The sequence below is a fragment of the Misgurnus anguillicaudatus genome, chromosome 18 (genome assembly GCF_027580225.2).
Source record: "Misgurnus anguillicaudatus chromosome 18, ASM2758022v2, whole genome shotgun sequence".
Lineage (NCBI taxonomy): Eukaryota > Metazoa > Chordata > Actinopteri > Cypriniformes > Cobitidae > Misgurnus > Misgurnus anguillicaudatus.
The window spans coordinates 35,411,576-35,429,308 of record NC_073354.2 but is presented as its reverse complement, the minus strand read 5'-3'; the positions used below and the strand labels follow the sequence as shown (position 1 = coordinate 35,429,308).

At 42.1% G+C, this 17,733-nt stretch overlaps 2 pseudogenes; both read left to right on the top strand.

The window, feature by feature from the left end:
• Positions 1–5,792: 5,792 nt before the first annotated feature.
• Positions 5,793–6,823, top strand: LOC129429970 (trace amine-associated receptor 4-like; annotated as a pseudogene).
• Positions 6,824–11,934: 5,111 nt separating this feature from the next.
• Positions 11,935–12,862, top strand: LOC129429950 (trace amine-associated receptor 4-like; annotated as a pseudogene).
• The last annotated feature ends 4,871 nt before the right edge of the window (positions 12,863–17,733 follow it).

Sequence of the window (17,733 nt, the reverse complement as noted above, 5' to 3'; positions counted from 1 at the left end):
TTCTTATAATTATAAATCAAACTGGTATGACATACAGCACACATTAATTCGTAACTTACATCATGTTGCCAGTTGCGCAAGAAATAACTTCAAAGCCACATGCACACTGGTAGTGGAAGCAGCTCATGTTATCCAACAGCTACATTAATTTAATTCCATACTGGGAAACGCGATTGTTTTACATAAGGAACACAACCCGAGCCCATATTGATTCCTGCCCCGCGCTGCAGTTGACACATTGATGTTGTTCCGCTGGCTCGTGTGCGTACCCTGCTCTGGGGTGCTTTTCCCAAGCAACGGCATAATGCGCTGCTAAACCACCATACCGTGGATAGTTGGAGAGGCCAGCTGGCTTGTCATGACTATTTCCCGAAAACATAGCAACTTTGTCGCACATCCGTCGCTGAACTATGTTGGCTCAACAATAAAGTAAATGATGCCAAGACAAATTAATCTGTTCAGATCGATTTAATTTCCTATTATTGCTGTAAACTACATGCATCACATCTAAAGCTTTTGTTGTCACGTTTTAGTTCTCTGTTGTTTAAATCCAAGATTCGTCTTTCATTCGCAAGTTTCCTTCTACGTCACTCATTCCAGGGATTCCCCAGGGTCTTAAAGCTCGTTGTTATGCTCAGTTTGCTCAGCTGAAACAGACTTTGTTTATATTTAGATTACGGTTATAGAAATCACTGCATGCTGCTTTCTTATTTGTTTAAAAGCATGATCTACCCAAGTCTACATGTTATACTAACAATAGAACTATACTTCTAACCACAGCCGTCCAACTGATATTTGGACATTTAATGCGGCTGATAAATAACGTCACTGAGCCTGACTAAACTTACGAGCACTTTATTTGAGATCTTTTCAAATAAAAGATCATGTCATTTAATTCAACATGGATGAAAGTGCAATTTTAAATAAATTATTTATTGATAAATAATGTTCTATTAAAGAAGCGAATTTTGTTTGTAGCCTATTGCCATCAATCATAGTTCTTAGAAATAAAATTGAAATTGGCCAAAGCATGTATCAGCATGTCACAATTAAAGTAAAAATTGAAATTCTGAATTAGCCAAGGAAATTGGAACCAGTGCATCTTCACTTGAAACCCCCACCTCAAATGCCTCTTTAGATACCACATTCCAAGCTGTATCCCCCAGAATCCTCAAAAACCTACCCAACCCCTTGAAAGAGCTTCAAGACCTTCTACTCTTCTTACAACCTGTTTTTCCTGATTTTGTCCCGACTCACCATCTCAAAGCCAGCTCCATTAAAGGATACCTAAGTGGAATCCAAAATTTTCCACAAACTTCTTTTTCGGCTCACCCTCTCCAGTAATAGCTAGCACCCAGACATCCACGCTCGTTAGGAATCCAAAGAACCCACCCGTCCTGATGCAAGACAGCCAGTAACCTTAGAAATACTCACCATATGCATCTCCACCCTTTGTCGAGATTTCCAGTCCACCAACACTACCCTCATACTCTACGCAATGTTCTTTCTGGCCATCACTTGCAACTTCAATCCAAATAATCACCCAACAGTTTTCAGATCTATCACTTCTGGACAACGATACCATTTCTTATTCCATCAAACAAAGCAAGACAGACCAAGTGAGAAAAGGCCATTGCATTTACATCTTCAACTTCCAAACACCAATTCAACCATACCAGACTCTCCTAGCATATCTACATTCCAGCGACTCCCAGGCTAGATCCACATCAAACCCATCAAACCCTGACTCAAATCGCCAGGTTACACGCTTCCGGTTCCAAAACACCTTAAATCTGCCCTACTCATATCTGGCTTCCCAGCAGACCTCTTCTCCAAAACCTACATTCGATTGAATCGCTCCAACATCAGAGAAGCTCAAAGAACCTTCATCAGCGGATCCCACCAGCTCCATCCCACCAGCTCCAAGACCACATAAACTATCAGACTTTATCCACTGCCGCAGCAGTGATGTTTCCTCTGCTCTCGCAGGAGCCCCCCTTTTTCCCTGCACTCTACTAACCTCCACTGCTATGGAAGTGGTTTCCCTCTGCTCCCGCAGGAGCCCTCCCTTCCACAATTTCTCCACCGCCACAGCAGTGATGTTTTTCCTCTGCTCTAACATCAAACCGCTCCCACATCAGAGAAACCCAACAAACCTTCATCAGCGGATCCCACCAGCTCCAAGACTGTATAAACTATTAGACTTTATCCACTGCCGCAGCAGTGTCATTTCTCTGCTTCCACAGGAGCCCCCCCTTTTTCCCATGAACTCTACTAACCCCCACTGCCATGAAAGTGGTTTCCTCTGCTCCCGCAGGAGCCCTCCCTTCCACAATTTCTCCACCACTACAGCAGTGATGTTTCCTCTACTCTCACATCAAATCGCTCCCACATCAGAGAAACCCAATCAACCCTCATCAGCGGATCCCACCAGCTCCAGGACAACACAAACTATAAGACTCTCTCCACTGCCACAGCATTGATTTTCCCTCTACTCCCGCAGGAGCCAGCTTTTTACTAAAATCCACTGCCGCAGTAGTGGTGTTTTTACCATCTCCCGCAGGAGATCTGTTCTCCATTGCTGCAGCGATGCCATTTTCTCTGCTCCCGCAGGAGCCCTGCTTTTACTAATCTCCACTGCAATAGCAGTGATGTTTCCCCTGCTTCCGCAGAAGCCCTACTCTCCACTGCCGCAGCAGTGACTTTCCTCTGCTCCCGCAGGAGCCCTGTTTCCACCGCCGCAGCGGTGTTGTTTCCTCTGCTCCCGCAGGAGCCCTGCTTTCACTAACCTCCACTGCCATCGCAGTGATGTTTTCCTCTGCTCCCGCAGGAGCCCGTTTCCACTGCCGCAGCAGTGATGTTTCCCCTGCCTCCTGCAGATGCCTGTCTCTCCACCGCCGCAGCAATGTTGTTTCCTCTGCTCCGCAGAAGCACCGCTTTTACTAACCTCCACTGCCACAGCAGTGATGTTTCCTCTGCTCCCGCAGGAGCCCTGCTTTCCACAAATTTCCTCCACTGCCACAGCAGTGATGTTTCCCCTGCCCTCGCAGGAACCTATTTTCACAGTGGTGCCATTTCCTCTGCTCCCGCAGGAGCCCTGCTTTCCACTAATCTCTACTACCATCGCAGTACTGTCTCCTCTGCTCCCGCAGGAGCCCTACATTTCACAATTCTCCACTGCCACAGCAGTGATGTTTCCTCTGCCCCCGCAGGAGCCCTAATTTTCACAATTTCTCAACTGCCGCAGCAGTGATGTTGCCTCTGCTCCCGCAGGAGCCCCACCTTTCACAATCTCCACTGCCACAGCAGTGTCACTTTCCCTGCTCCCGCAGGAGCCCTGCTTTTCACAATCTCTGCTCCCGCAGGAGCCCTGTTTTTCCCAACCGCCGCAGCGGTACTATTCCCTCTGCTCCTGCAGGAGCCATGCCTTCTCACAATCTCCACTGCCACAGCAGTGTCACTTTCCCTGCTCCCGTAGGAGCCCTGCTTTTCACAATCTCTGCTCCCGCAGGAGCTCTCTTTCTCCACCGCCACAGCGGTGCTGTCTCCTTTGCTCCCGCAGGAGCCCTGTTCTTACAATTTCCCCACTGCCGCAGCAGTGATGTCTCCTCTGCTCCCGCAGGAGCCCTGTCTCTCCACCGCCGCAGCGGTGCTGTTTTCTCTGCTCCCACAGGAGCCCTGCTTTTCACAATTTCCAACTGTCACAGCAGTTATGTTTTCTACGATGCCGCAGGAGCCCTGTTACCTCCCACTTTACATTCAGCAATTTTTGGGGGGACACACACAGTTCCCGGCTGCTGTCCGATGCTAGTTTGCGATCTTTTGGGGGATTGTTCTGGGTTCGGCCTAAGACTGAGCCCGGAACCCTCTCCCCGCCAGGAAGCGCTCCGGGCTCAGTCCATTAACGAGCTCGGAGCCCTCTCCTCGGACAGCACGCCAAATACGCATATTAATAACTCTGTTCTGAATTATTTGTAAGTGTGAACTCGTGAAATGATGTTTTTATTAACAAAGTTCGGGAGGAACACGTTCAAATAATCAACCTAATCACCTCAACTACGACCAGCTGTTGACAATCAGTAATCAGGTATCCACCTGATTGGCATCAACAGAAACCTATATAGACTGGAAACCAACGTACCCTCATTCCTCGATAGTTTCAGCATCCCTCCACCTCCCCTTCTCCACAAGATTGCCTAAGTCACCTTACTAACCAGAACAGGGGGGATTGTTCTGGGTTCGGGCCTAAGGCTGAGCCCGGAACCCTCTCCCCACCAGGAAGTGCTCCGGGCTCAGTCCATTAACGAACTCGGAGCCCTCTCCTCGGACAGCACGCCAAATACGCATATTAATAACTCTGTTCTGAATTATTTGTAAGTGTGAACTCGTGAACAGGGCTTTAAGTGTAAAATTCTGAACTTGTCCTTTAAGTCAACTGTACTTCAGGCATCTCAAAATCCATTGGGATAAATGATCGGTGAGCATGGTGAATGGTCAAAAAGGGTTGTACCCTTTTTTTAAGGAGTGATGGATGTGTTTTGGGTGTAACCTGCATCTCTCATTTCCTAATCCCTTTCAAAGGCATTTGTGCCATGGCAGATTCCCTATTTACTAGGGGTGCAATGCTTCAAATTACTCACGGTTCGGTGTGTCACGGGCACAGTTTCGGTGTTTTGGTCTCACCCGAGATTGCGTGCTGTCACCTGGTGATGATGGCTCAATTAGTGACTCATCATATTGTATTACCTTGAGCATACAGCACTCACGCCGTGCAAATTTTATACAAATTTTTTTTTGTCCATCGCTGCTGCAGCAGACTTAATTCAAGCTGGTGGTTGTTGTTTTTTTAGTAAAATCAGCTGGATTTTAATTGCTGAAAAAGTATAGTAATCACTATTATCACAAAAAAATTAAATAAGTATTTTTACAAGAACAATTTACAAATATGCAAAAAGTTTGCACTCTAAAAATACTTTATTTGTAACATACAGGAGATTGACAGCCGAAATGCTTCAGCGCTGTGAGTGTTTTGATAAACGTATTACTTACAATAGTCACATATAATAATCCAAGAGATCCAATAAAAATATTTTACATTTTATCTTTTTTTATATTTAAAAATGTTTGTGTGCTGCTACGTGTTTGTGTGTGTGTAATAAGCAAAGTGTACGTGCATTGTAAACCTGTATTTATAAGTGTATATTAGTAAAATTCTCTTTATAAGTTGCCTCAAAATATCAACGCACCCACAATGCGCCTGAATACAACTAGTTTTCAGACCACCTGCTCATGGGCACGCTAAATAGTCGCAAAACCACTTGTTTTTTAAACAACACGCAGGACGTGAAATGGATAAATGTGCCGGGCTAAAACTAGCAATAAACACTTGCGTTGCACTTGGTGCTGCATTGCGCCGAATGTATGATAGGGCCCATTGTCTAAACATGTAATATGCATGTGAGCATTATGTCACTGTTTTCACTAATTTGCATTTTTGTAATTTACAGTTTTGTAGTTTTTGACATTTTTTTAAGAGTGTAGCCACCAGACTTTTAATTCAGGAAACACAGTTCAGTTTTTTTTCATTCTAATCTCATGAGTCACAATGGAGGGGGGGGGGTGAGATCTGAGAGTATATATGAACAAATCTGAGAGCCCAAGTTCATTTAGGAATGGGCATGTACTGTATTCATGTTTATGTTTCTTTAGATATTTGCCTTAACCATGTTGTAACTTCTAAAACAATTTTGTTTAAACTTTATTTATTAATTGTCTTTCTGTTAACAATTACAATGGAAGTCCTCTCAGACACGATGTCTCTCAATGAGACTGAGAATATTCTTCTGTGTTATCCTTTACATCCAGACTCTTGTCCTAGAACTCAACGTCTCACTGTTGTTAAAGTGGCAATGTACGCTTTCATGTTACTCATGATCCTCACGACTGTTTTTGGGAATCTGCTGATCATCATCTCCATCTCTCACTTCAAACAGCTTCAGTCTCCAACTCATCTGATCGTTCGGTCTCTTGCTGCCAGTGACTGTCTGCTGGGTTCACTGGTGATGCCCTACAGTATGGTGCGATCTGTCGAGGGCTGCTGGTTTTTAGGAAATGTTGTTTGTAAAGTGCATTCTAGTTTGGACATGACCTTCTGTATCTCTTCTTTGATACATCTTAGTTTAATATCTATTGAAAGGTACATGGCCATCTGTGACCCTCTGAGGTACAAAATGAGAATAACAAACAGAACTGTGACTGTATTTACCACCTTCACGTGGCTTTTTTCATTTGTGTACAGTTTTAGCATCGTGTTTTCAGGGGTGAATGATGGAGATGCTTATTTTGCAAATGTCCTGTGTGGGAAGCTGTGTTCTGTTTTTTAACAGACAGTCTTATTTGTCCCATTCTCACATTCTTTCTTCCCGGGACTATCATGAGCTGTCTGTATATGAAGATTTTTCATGTGGCAAGAAAACATGCAAGAGTTATGTCAGAAAGAGCGACTGTGGGGATAACAGGGGGACTGAAAAATCAAAGCTCTGCTCATAGAGAAAGAAAAGCAGCTACAACTCTGGCCATTGTCATGGGTGTGTTTTTGCTCTGTTGGTTGCCCTATTTTACTGTTACTGTTATCGGTCCGTTTCTCAGTTTTGTGACCCCAGCTGATGTTTTTGAAGTTTTAGTTTGGTTTGCATATTTTAATTCCACTTGTAATCCTTTGATCTATGGATTTTTCTATCCTCGGTTTCAAAAGGCCTTTAAGACTCTAATATCCACTTATATCTGTGGATTCAAGAACTCAGTCAGTTTGGTATTTGAATAAAGTCTTTTTTTATATTTTTTATAAAGATTTTATGCCATAAATAAATGTTTTATCTGCTAGCAATGTAGCATTTGTTACTGTTATAAAAGTGATTTTAACACCCTTACAAGACATTGTTTGATCTTGCATCAACTACAGTAGTAATGTTAAATACATCTTAAAGGTATCATTCACCCAAAATAAACATTTTATAATTATTAACTACTTATGTACTTATGAACCTGTTTGCGTTTTCCTCTGCTGAAAACAAAGATATTTTGTATCATCTGCACTTTATAGTATAACTGGACATTTTACAGTGATTTAAATCCAATTTGAAATATAAACACACATCATTCATGTGTGCATCGGTTTACATTACAACGTTTCAGACAAGGGGTCATCACAGTCATTTAAACACATGCATGAGTAGAAAAGCATAAAAGCTGTAAGAACAGCTCATATTCATCAAGAAACTATTAGAGAGAAACTATTAGATCACCTATAGTTACCTCTTCAGCCCAGATATGTGATAACACGGACCTACATTACAGATTTTGTTCAATTTTTACCACTACACACTATTGTTATTTACAGTATCCACAAATCAGTTCATGAACACACAGTGTTTCTCATTAATTACTTCGATTATAGCAGCCCGGCCCCCCACAATCTTATTTGTCCCACTATAGTTTCAAATCGACCGAAAATATTTACACTCCTCGTAATAACAAAAAATCTCTAAAGTTTGTGTTTGTGCTTTTGTTTCTATAATGCCCAAATCAGTGTTTTCAGTTATAAGAGACTTTTTGCACAGAAGTGCATAGCAACGTCTCTATTGACATTTTGGATAAACCAAAGCTTTCCTTCAGTTAAACTCACAATAACATTTAAATATTTTTTTTGGAATATTGTGTTTTCTACTTATCTGTGAGCTTATTTTTTTAAATTCATGTGCGCTTATAATCTTTAATCAAAAACACTAATCTCTTCTCCTCCTCGAAATGATCTCTCTTTACTTCCAGTTACAAGGAATGGCAGAAGGGTGGGGCCCGGGAAAAGATCACGACGGTTAGCAATTAGCAACATGACCCAACTTCCTATGATCCAATTTGTTCTCATTGGACAAATTCAAATCCGTCCTACATTTTTCTCATTTAGAAGCTGTTTCACTCGGATATACATCATGACGGGGAAAACAAGACAATTGCTATTTGCGTTTCGTTGTGACTTTAAAGGATTTTGATAGCATGGCCCATCCAGAGCACAGTGGACGTGAATGAGTTTAAAACTTAACTTATCTATATATCGTTTGCTCCTCTTTTATTTTAACGGCGGGGTGGGTGATTTAAAAAAAAAAACATTTAAAGGGAGTTGGGCCGACTACCAAAACACACTTGTAGCCAAGTAAGGGGCATGTCTACTAACCAACATCGTTGCCTGGATTGCGTATGTGTGGGGCGGGTCTATCAAATGAAGGTCCAGATTCTATGCCAGATACTTCTCCTTTGCCGAGATAATCCATCCACCTTACAGATGTGGCATATCAAGATGCTGATTCAACAACATGATTATTGCACAGGTTTGCCACAATAAAAGGCCACTCTAAAATGTGCAGTTTTATCACATAGCACAATGCCACAGATGTCACAAGTTTTGAAGGAGCGTGCAATTGGCATGCTGACTGCAGGAATGTCCACCAAAGCTGTTGCCCTTGAATTGAATGTTCATTTCTCTACCATAAGCCATCTCCAAAGGTGTTTCAGAGGATTTGGCAGTACATCCAGCTAGCCTCACAACTGCAGACCACTTGTAACCACACATTATAAGGAATAATTGTTTCATAAAAGCAATAAGCCCAGTGTGTTTAACAATGCTCTTTTGCTGTTCTAAAACGCACTGTAAACCAGTGGTTCTCAAACATTTCAGCATGTTCCCCTGCTTGTGTAGAGTGCATCCCTTTACGCCCCCCCCAAAAAAAAAATCTTACATAAATCAATCTCAAACTTTCTAAAAACAAGAATTTTAATTAAACCAAAAATATTAAATTATATAATGAATTGATGTTGGTGATGTTGGTGATCGATGTCGCTGGCTGCAGCAGCATCGGCTCATGAAAAAAACAACATAAACAACGCAAACACTTCTGAATTCGATCGGATCAGACAAAGGCGTTTAGTCTATGATCGCCATAGTTTACTGAGACTGCGAACAATAATCAGAGAAGGGATCGCTGATTTAAATGGCATGGACAAACTGAGGGACTTAGGACTGCTGCGTGCACCCGCAGCGTGCACTAGCTCTGTGCCGGTACATTGTTCCAACATTACCTGAAAGGGACGGCATTGGCGGCGGTGGTGTATGCGGAAGCGTAAGCGGGGTTGCCGCGATGGTGCAGGAGCAAGATTGAAAGCAAATCCGTGCAGATCGCCATTACCATCGATTTTGGTAGCAAACGTCCGATCATTGGAAAACAAACTGGATTATCTCCGACTAGATTTAACATCATCACGACAGGTGAGAGACTGCTGTGCACTAGTTTTTACGGAGACCTGGATAAATGAGACGGTTACAGAGGAGGCTGTTAATCTTGATGGTCTAATTACCTTTCGAGCTGATATGTCTAGGATTCTCAGTGGAAAAACTTGTGGTGGTGGAGTTTGCATATACATTAACAAAAGATGGTGTACAGATGCAAAGAAGTCCTTCTCATACTGTTCCCAGATATAGAGGCCCTGGTCATTAAATGCCGCCCTTATTATCTTCCAACGGAACTTTCTGTCATTTTTCTTCTTGCAGTGTATATTCCTCCTGATGCAGATACAAATATAGCCTTGGATGTTCTTTATCAACACATAAATGAACGGCAATCCACACATACAGAAGGGGTTTTCGTTGTTGCTGGAGATATCAACCAGGCAAACATGAAAAAAGTTCTCCCCCACTTTTACCAGCATGTAGATTTTGCAACAAGAGGTGCAAATACACTAGACCATGTGTATACCAATATCAAGACTGCATTTAGAGCGGCGCCCCGCCCTCATTTGGGATCATCAGACCATATTACTGTCATGCTTACACCAACATATAGGCCCCTGCTTACTCGAACAAAGCCCTCTACTAAACAGGTGAGGGTCTGGCCGCAGGGAGCCATGATGGCATTGCAGGGCTGTTTTGAAAGCACAGACTGGTCAGTGTTCAAAGAGGCGGCTACAAATAGTCAGGGCACGGACATCAATGAATATGCTGATGTTGTTTCCAGCTATATCTATAAATGTATGGAAGATGTTAGTGTCACCAAGAATATTACTGTCAGAGCAAATGAGAAAACGTGGATGACAGCTGAGGTGCGATCCCTGTTAAAGGAAAGAAACTCTGCTTTTAAAGCTGGCGATGAGGATGCCCTCAGGTCTGCCCGTGCAAAATTGAACAAGGCCATCAGACTGGCAAAAAAAGCCCATGGTCAAAAAATCCAAGATCATTTTACAGACTACAGAGACACCAGGCGACTCTGGCAGGGAATTCAGTCTGCTATAGATTATAAATCTACTTCCCTGTCCTGTAATGACAACATTGAGTTTTTGAATGACCTGAATAAATACTTTGGCAGGTTCGATGCTCTGAACAATACTCCAGCAGTGAAGGCCGTCTTTCAACTCAATGAAAGAGTGTTGAGCCTTGACCCGTAGGATGTCTTTAAAACCCTGAGGAAAATTAATGTGCGGAACAACTTACACAGGTCTTCACAGATATTTTCAACACCTCCTTGTCTCAAGCTGTTGTGCCATCTTGTTATAAAACTTCAGCCATCATTCCTGTGAAAAAACATCTCCCATTTCCTGTTTAAATGACTACTGCCCAGTAGCTTTGGCCTCTGTAATAATGAAGTGTTTCGAAAGGCAGGTGAAGGAATACATTATTTCCATATTGGCCACCTCTTTTGATCCATTTCAGTTTGCATACCGCTCAAACCAGTCAACTGAGGATGCAATAGCCACTGCACTACATCTGAGCTTGGAACACCTGAAGGAAAAGAATGCATGGGTCCGGATGCTTTTTGTTGATTTTAGCTCAGCTCTGCTTGTTATTTTTTTGATAGTATATTTATTCTCATTTATCTTTGGCTGCTGATGATGTTTACTTGTGTGTTTTTGTGGTGGTCCTATGCAACGTAATTTCGTTCTGCATTGCACTTCTTGTAGTGTATTGTTAGAATGACAATAAAATATTCTTGAATCTTGAACCTTGAAGTTTAATTACACAGGATCTATTATAAATTAATATATTTTTAAAAATGTCATGAAATTGGGGGCCCCTCGGCACCTTCTCGTGCCCCCCAGTTCGATAACCACTGCTGTAAACCACTGCTTTTGTGTTTACTGCACTCTTAAAACTGATGTGTTAAAAACAACAGATTAGTTTTGATTCTGGGACAACACACTACATGCATTGTCCCAGAATCTACCCATCTGTGTTATTATTCAAATAACACATTTTGTGGTACTTTTAACACAACTTGTGTTTTATTTTAGCACAAAATGATGCATAATGTGTTAAAAGCTTAATATAAAAAGAAGTGTGAAAATTTAATGCATCCTTTCCAAGAGTGTGCTTTATTTTATCCTGCCTGTGGGCCCAGCACTCTCATGTGACCCTTTTGTGGACAAGCGATATGGAGAAGTAAATGCAGTAGCCTTCAGACTATTGTTAACCAGTCCATTGACCTTTAACTCAGAACACACAGTTCACTATAGTTCAGTTTTCACACTAATCTCATGAGTAACAATGTTTGTTTAACAATTAGTTACGTATGTACGTACAGGTAGAGGAGGAGTGGGGAGGTATCTGACACTATATATCAGCAAATCTGACTATACTTATATGGACATGTACTGTATTTATGTTCAGGTTTCTTTAGATAATGGATTTTACCATTTAACATTAAAATTTCAAAAATTATTTTGTTAAAACGTGTGTTAAAAATTTTCAGTTCACATTAACAAGAGGAAGTCCTCTCAGATTTTCAGGCAGAAGCAATGTCTTTCAATGAGACTGAGAATATTCTTCTGTGTTATCCTTTACATACAGACTCTTGTTTGAGAGCTCATCGTCTCACTGTTGTTAAAGTGACAATGTACACTTTCATGTTACTCATGATCCTCACAACTGTTTTTGGGAATCTGCTGATCATCATCTCCATCTCTCACTTCAAACAGCTTCAGTCTCCAACTCATCTGATCGTTCGGTCTTTGGCCGCCAGTGACTGTCTGCTGGGTTCACTGGTGATGCCCTACAGTATGGTGCGATCTGTAGAGGGTTGCTGGTTTTTGGGAGATGTTGTTTGTAAAGTGCATTTTAGTTTGGATATGGCTTTTTGTATCTCTTCTTTAATACATCTTAGTTTAATATCTATTGATAGATACTGGGCCATCTGTGACCCTCTGAAGTACAGAATTAGGATCACAAACAACACTGTGACTGTATTTATCACCTTCACGTGGATCTTTTCATTTGTGTACAGTTTTAGCATTGTGTTTTCAGGGGTGAATGCTGTTGGATTGGAAACACTCATTATGCAAGTTTATTGTGTGGGAAGTTGTGTTCTGTTTTTTAATAAAGAATGGAGTCTTATTTGCCCGATTCTTACATTCTTTCTTCCCGGGACTATCATGAGCTGTCTGTATATGAAGATTTTTCATGTGGCAAAAAAACATGCAAAAGTTATGTCAGAAAGAGTGACTGTGTGGACTACAGGGGGACTAAAAAAATCAAAGCTTTGCTCATAGAGAAAGAAAAGCAGCGAAAACTTTGGCCATTGTCATGGGTGTGTTTTTGCTTTGCTGGATGCCTTTTTTTATTGCCATTGTTGTTGACCCTTACATCAATTTTGCAACTCCAGCTGATGTTTTTGATGCTTTGGTTTGGTTTGCGTATTTTAACGCTACTTGTAATCCTTTGATCTATGGATTTTTCTATCCTTGTTTTCAGAAGGCCTTTAAGATTCTCATATTAACTTATGTCTGTGGCTTTAAGGATTCAGGTGGCTTGATATTTGATTAAATATGACAGTTAATATGTACATTTTTATAAATATTTTTCTACTAAATGTTTTTATCTGCTTGTTCAGGTAAATTATTTAATATGTTTTCTCGTAAAAATGAATATTTTTTTACAAGATATTGTTTAATCTGGGTGATCTTGCATTTACTAAAGAAGTAATGTTAAAAAAAACTTAAATGGTTCATGCACCCAAAAATCCTTTCTACTGTATGCATTTCTGTCTTCTGTTTTAATCCAATTTAGTGGGATCCAAAACATTTTTATAATAAAACATTTTTTATTGTTAGGTTAACATTTCTTTAATGTCTATTTCCAAATTTTATATTCATTTCAATTAAGATGAACGATCATATGTGCATCATTTAACATTTTAATGCTTCAGAACACCTGGTTAACTTTTGATTTATTACTATTTGACTTCAATCCATGTGCCCTTGGTAATAAAGTAATGAAATGTACAATGAGAACTGATAAAAATGCAGAACTCCCCATTTATCACTCTTCAGTTCAGCCTGGATCTACATTGATTTACATTACAGATTACTATCTAATGTTCACCACTGCAGAGTATTGTTATTTACAGTATCCACAAATTATTTTATTAGCATATCTCGTTAATGAAATTTTTGGATACTGTACCAAAGTTCATTTAAAGAAAATCTAAGAAACGTATATGGGGGAAGATACAGATTTCCATAAAATCACTGTCTAATATCGCAGCAAAAAAACATGTTTCCTTCAACTATTAAACATTAATTCAAGTTAATTATTTCAATTCTGTTTCTGAAGCTCAGACTGTACTAAACAAAACCTTTTCAAACAAAAACAAAATAAGATAGTAGCAGCTGTACAAGCTGCTCTATCCAACTTGTCAGGCTTTGATGCACAGTTGCAATCTCTGGAGCCGGTACCGGCACACAGCGGTGAAAATGTGAAGGGACAGCGCCAGCTTGGGTGGTCTGATGTCGAATGAGTGGTCTGACAACGTAAGAACCCACTGCTTATCACAGCCGTGTGGGCACTGCCGAACATATAAGGATATTACGAACTCATTGCCGACTGCAACTTGCGTCGAATGCAGCATGTATGTGCCTGGAGCTGTGGCCGGGCCACAGGGGTTTATGTGTCAGGCACGACCAGTCAAACCTACCACAGCACACCACTTGGGATGGCTGGATGTGGGATACAAACGTGAAAAGGGTGAACGCAGGAGTGTGTCACCATAGTGCGGGGACATTGTGAACTCTTAAAATTATCTGCACAGTGCGCAACGGAGACATGCATGATCCGCTGTTGGGCACAGGATATGTACCGTAGAGACACAGAGCTGTAGAAAAATGGAGCCAGGGCTCATAAATGTTTTGTGCAAAGCAGGGAGAGGGAAGCAGAAAGGAGAGATTGTAAGGGAGGTAAGACACACTACATCCTCACCCAGTCAGGTCTCAAACATCAGAGGATTATAAAATTAATATTTAGTTCACTAGCTCTAGGATAATACATAAACAGTTAGCAATAACTATGGCTGAGGTTATTTTATCATTGTAAAATGTAAAATGCAAATGTGCAAGAAAATATTTAATGCCTCCAAACATGGTAATGATATTAAGTTAAATACATGTTTATCTTTTCCAGTACTTGTTGCAGGGTAGGAATAGTGGGTTAAGCAAAGGAAATTGTATAGAAGTGTTGCACACAGCGGGCTTTATGTCTAACAACACCCCTGGGTGGAAGCCATGCCTCTATATATCGTCATGGCAGGCATCGGCCAGTACACTGGCATTGTTTTATAAAAAAAGCTTCAGAAAATTGAAAGAGGGGAGGCCCTCCCATAGTGTCAGTTTCTGAAGCAATGTCGAGAGATTGTTCTCAAAAGGGTACCATGCATTTGTGATTGTTGAAGCAAACAAGCAGCACTGCTCTACAGAAAATCAATAACCATGGGCGGACTGCGGGTTTAAAGCCTAAGATTATTTTGACTCATTCTGTACACGCTGATAAGGCTTACTTGGGTTCATGTCTGTCTGAAGACTGCTAAAGGTTTGTACTTATAGCGCACTTTGCTGGTTAAGTTCCGGTCACATGGATTTAAAATAATGCTGCTGCGGATAACGGGTCGGGTGTTCTTTCTGCAGGTACATGTTTATCAAGCAAGACCCGTGCAGGTCTGTGAGTGACTGTTAACTGCAGGGTGCAGCTAGCTAGAGAGAGGGATTGTTTATATGCAGTGGTAAAATAAAGCCTAAATATAGTTGTCTACTCTGTATGATGACAGAATATTAGATAATTTTATTTATTTTGTATGAGATGTTTTAATTGCAGGATCACAGAAATGTGATATTGTGTTTATTTTGCCCTGTGTTCTGCGATCACAGAACTTTGAAAAACTGGAGAGACTTACTAGTGGTCGACTGATTATTGATCTAGCCTATTATCGATGTTGATATTAAGCATTTAGCCGGTCATCATTCGGGCCTCTAGATGGACAGTTGGCAGACAGCGAATAAGACCTAGGCTGAGGCTGGCGCCAGTCAGAGCCTACATGGATGACCTTACAACTCTCACCACAACCAAGGTTTGCACTCTACGGCTATTAAGTAAGCTCCAGGAAAACATTGAGCGGGCTCGCATGAAGATCAAGCTGAGCAAGTCTAGAAGTATCTCCATCATCAAGGGGAAGCTGTCAGACCACTTCCACATTGGCAAGGAATCCATCCCAACTATTTCAGAGAAGCCAGTGACAGGTCGTTGGTATGATGCCTCCCTTAAAGACAAAGAGCAGGTAGAACAGCTTAGGAAGAAGGTAGCCAATGGCCTGGAGAACATCGACAGAACCCTGCTTCTGGGCAAGCTGAAGCTCGGGTGCATGCTAAATAACCCTCTTACCCTCTATATGAAATCCCGCTCTCAAAGGTGGAAAAGCTGGAGAGATTTGTCAGATCATATGTAAGGAAGTAGCTTGGCTTTCCTAGGTGCCTCAGCAGTATTGGACTTCATGGCAAAGAGATGCTACATCTGCCCATTGCCAGTCTGGTAGAGGAGTACAAGTGTGCCAAAGTCAGAATGGAGGTGATGCTACTGGATTCGAGCAATCCATCTGTAGCCTAAGCTGCCACCATCTTGGCCACCAGAAGGAAGTGGACCCCGTTGGCTGCAACTGAGCAGGCAAAGGCAGCACTCAGACACATGACATTGTGGGCCGAGTGCAGGAGGGGAGGAGTGGTCTTGTATTTGGGGCCATTACACCAGTGTGGACCAAGGCCTCTCTATCTCAGAGAGGCAAGATGGTGGTCTAGGAGGTACGTTGGGAGGAGGAAGCAAGAAGCTCATCATCCCAGTGGCAGCCAACACTTGTTCGGGAGGGTGAGGGTCAAGCCAACTTCACCACCATAAGATCAGACTCTGGTCAGCTGGGCAGAGCACGGGACTGAAAGCTGTTCTTGTTCAGACTTGAACAAGAAATCTGCTTCCCAGCTGAAATTGCAGCCACCAACCTGCAAACAGGCCTTGTACTGTGGCCAGCCTCACTCAAGCTTGTCAACATCCCCGACCTATGGAATATGAAGGTACGCCCAGTGGAAGTAGATTGCAGAGGGTTCTTAGCCACCTCAACATCCAGGCTACACAGGGAGATGGGAGTGCAAGGAAAGGCCCACCGGCAGGCAGTCAAAGACCTCTCCACGGCTGCAAAAAATGGGAAGCCAGTGGCTGTGGGTGAAGAGAAAAGACTCCGCCTGGGAGTGAGTTGATGGGAACTAGGGAGTGAACCTGGGATGCTGTTATTCAATGCTAAACCCTCTGGAGGTGTCGTGGGCCTATTAGCAAAACACCCAGGAAGGAGGGCGCACACTTGACAACCCAGAGGGTGCCATCACTCAATTGACCATCCCACAGAGTCTCAACGATGCCTCAGGTAAGTATTAAGGGATATCAACATTAAGTCATATACAATAGATAAGTGTTGTTGGGTAATTGCGGTAGATAGTTTGCTATCGTTTGCCACGGAACCTGCATTAACATCAACAGTGGGGCCTCTGGACTTAGTCAAACAGGTTGGCACCCATGGTTGGGTTGCAGTGAGATTTTTGCGTTTTCTTGTGGTCTTGTGTTTTGCGGCAAATAGTATGCCATACAGAACCGTTTGCCACAGAACCAGCATTACCGATGACAATAGGGCTTCTGGCCTTAGTCAAACGGGTTGGAGTGTTTGGCGGATTGTGATGAGATTGGGGTTGAGGTTAGGTCATGTCAATGGTTTATTCACTGAGTTATGAGAAAGGATCAAATACAGGAGATGGAAGGGCTGAGGAGTAGTGTTGCAGAGGGTCAGAGGGTCACTCAATTGATCATCCCAGTTGCCTAGAGCAATGCCCACCCACCGCCCAACTGATTTGTTGGGAGTCACGAGTCCAGCCAGTCAGCACTGGAGGCTCAAGACACCGCTGAAAGCACTTGCTAACTGGAGCTCCTTTGCAATGATTGTTCTGCAAGTGAGTTTGACACTGAAATACAAGAGTTTGGCACATCAAACAACAAAACAAAGAGTTTCTTTTTTTGGCCCACCACCACCCCACCAACCTCTTCGGAGGACAATTTTTTTTATTAAAGTTTAGCACATGTTTCAGGCAATTGACTGAGTTAGCATTTGCACGTCATTGTAAGTCATGTCATTTAAAAAATACAAGCCATTTTAAAGCATAAAGAACTTGAGCACTTTGGTCTTTGGCCAGTGCACTCTTAAGCTGCTCGCAACAAGCGACAGATTGAGTTATTTTGTGCGACTTAATTATTACATATAAATGTTCAGATACACACACGGGTATGCTTAAATGCCTGTCTTGGTGACATATATACTTTAGGAATAGGCTATTGAA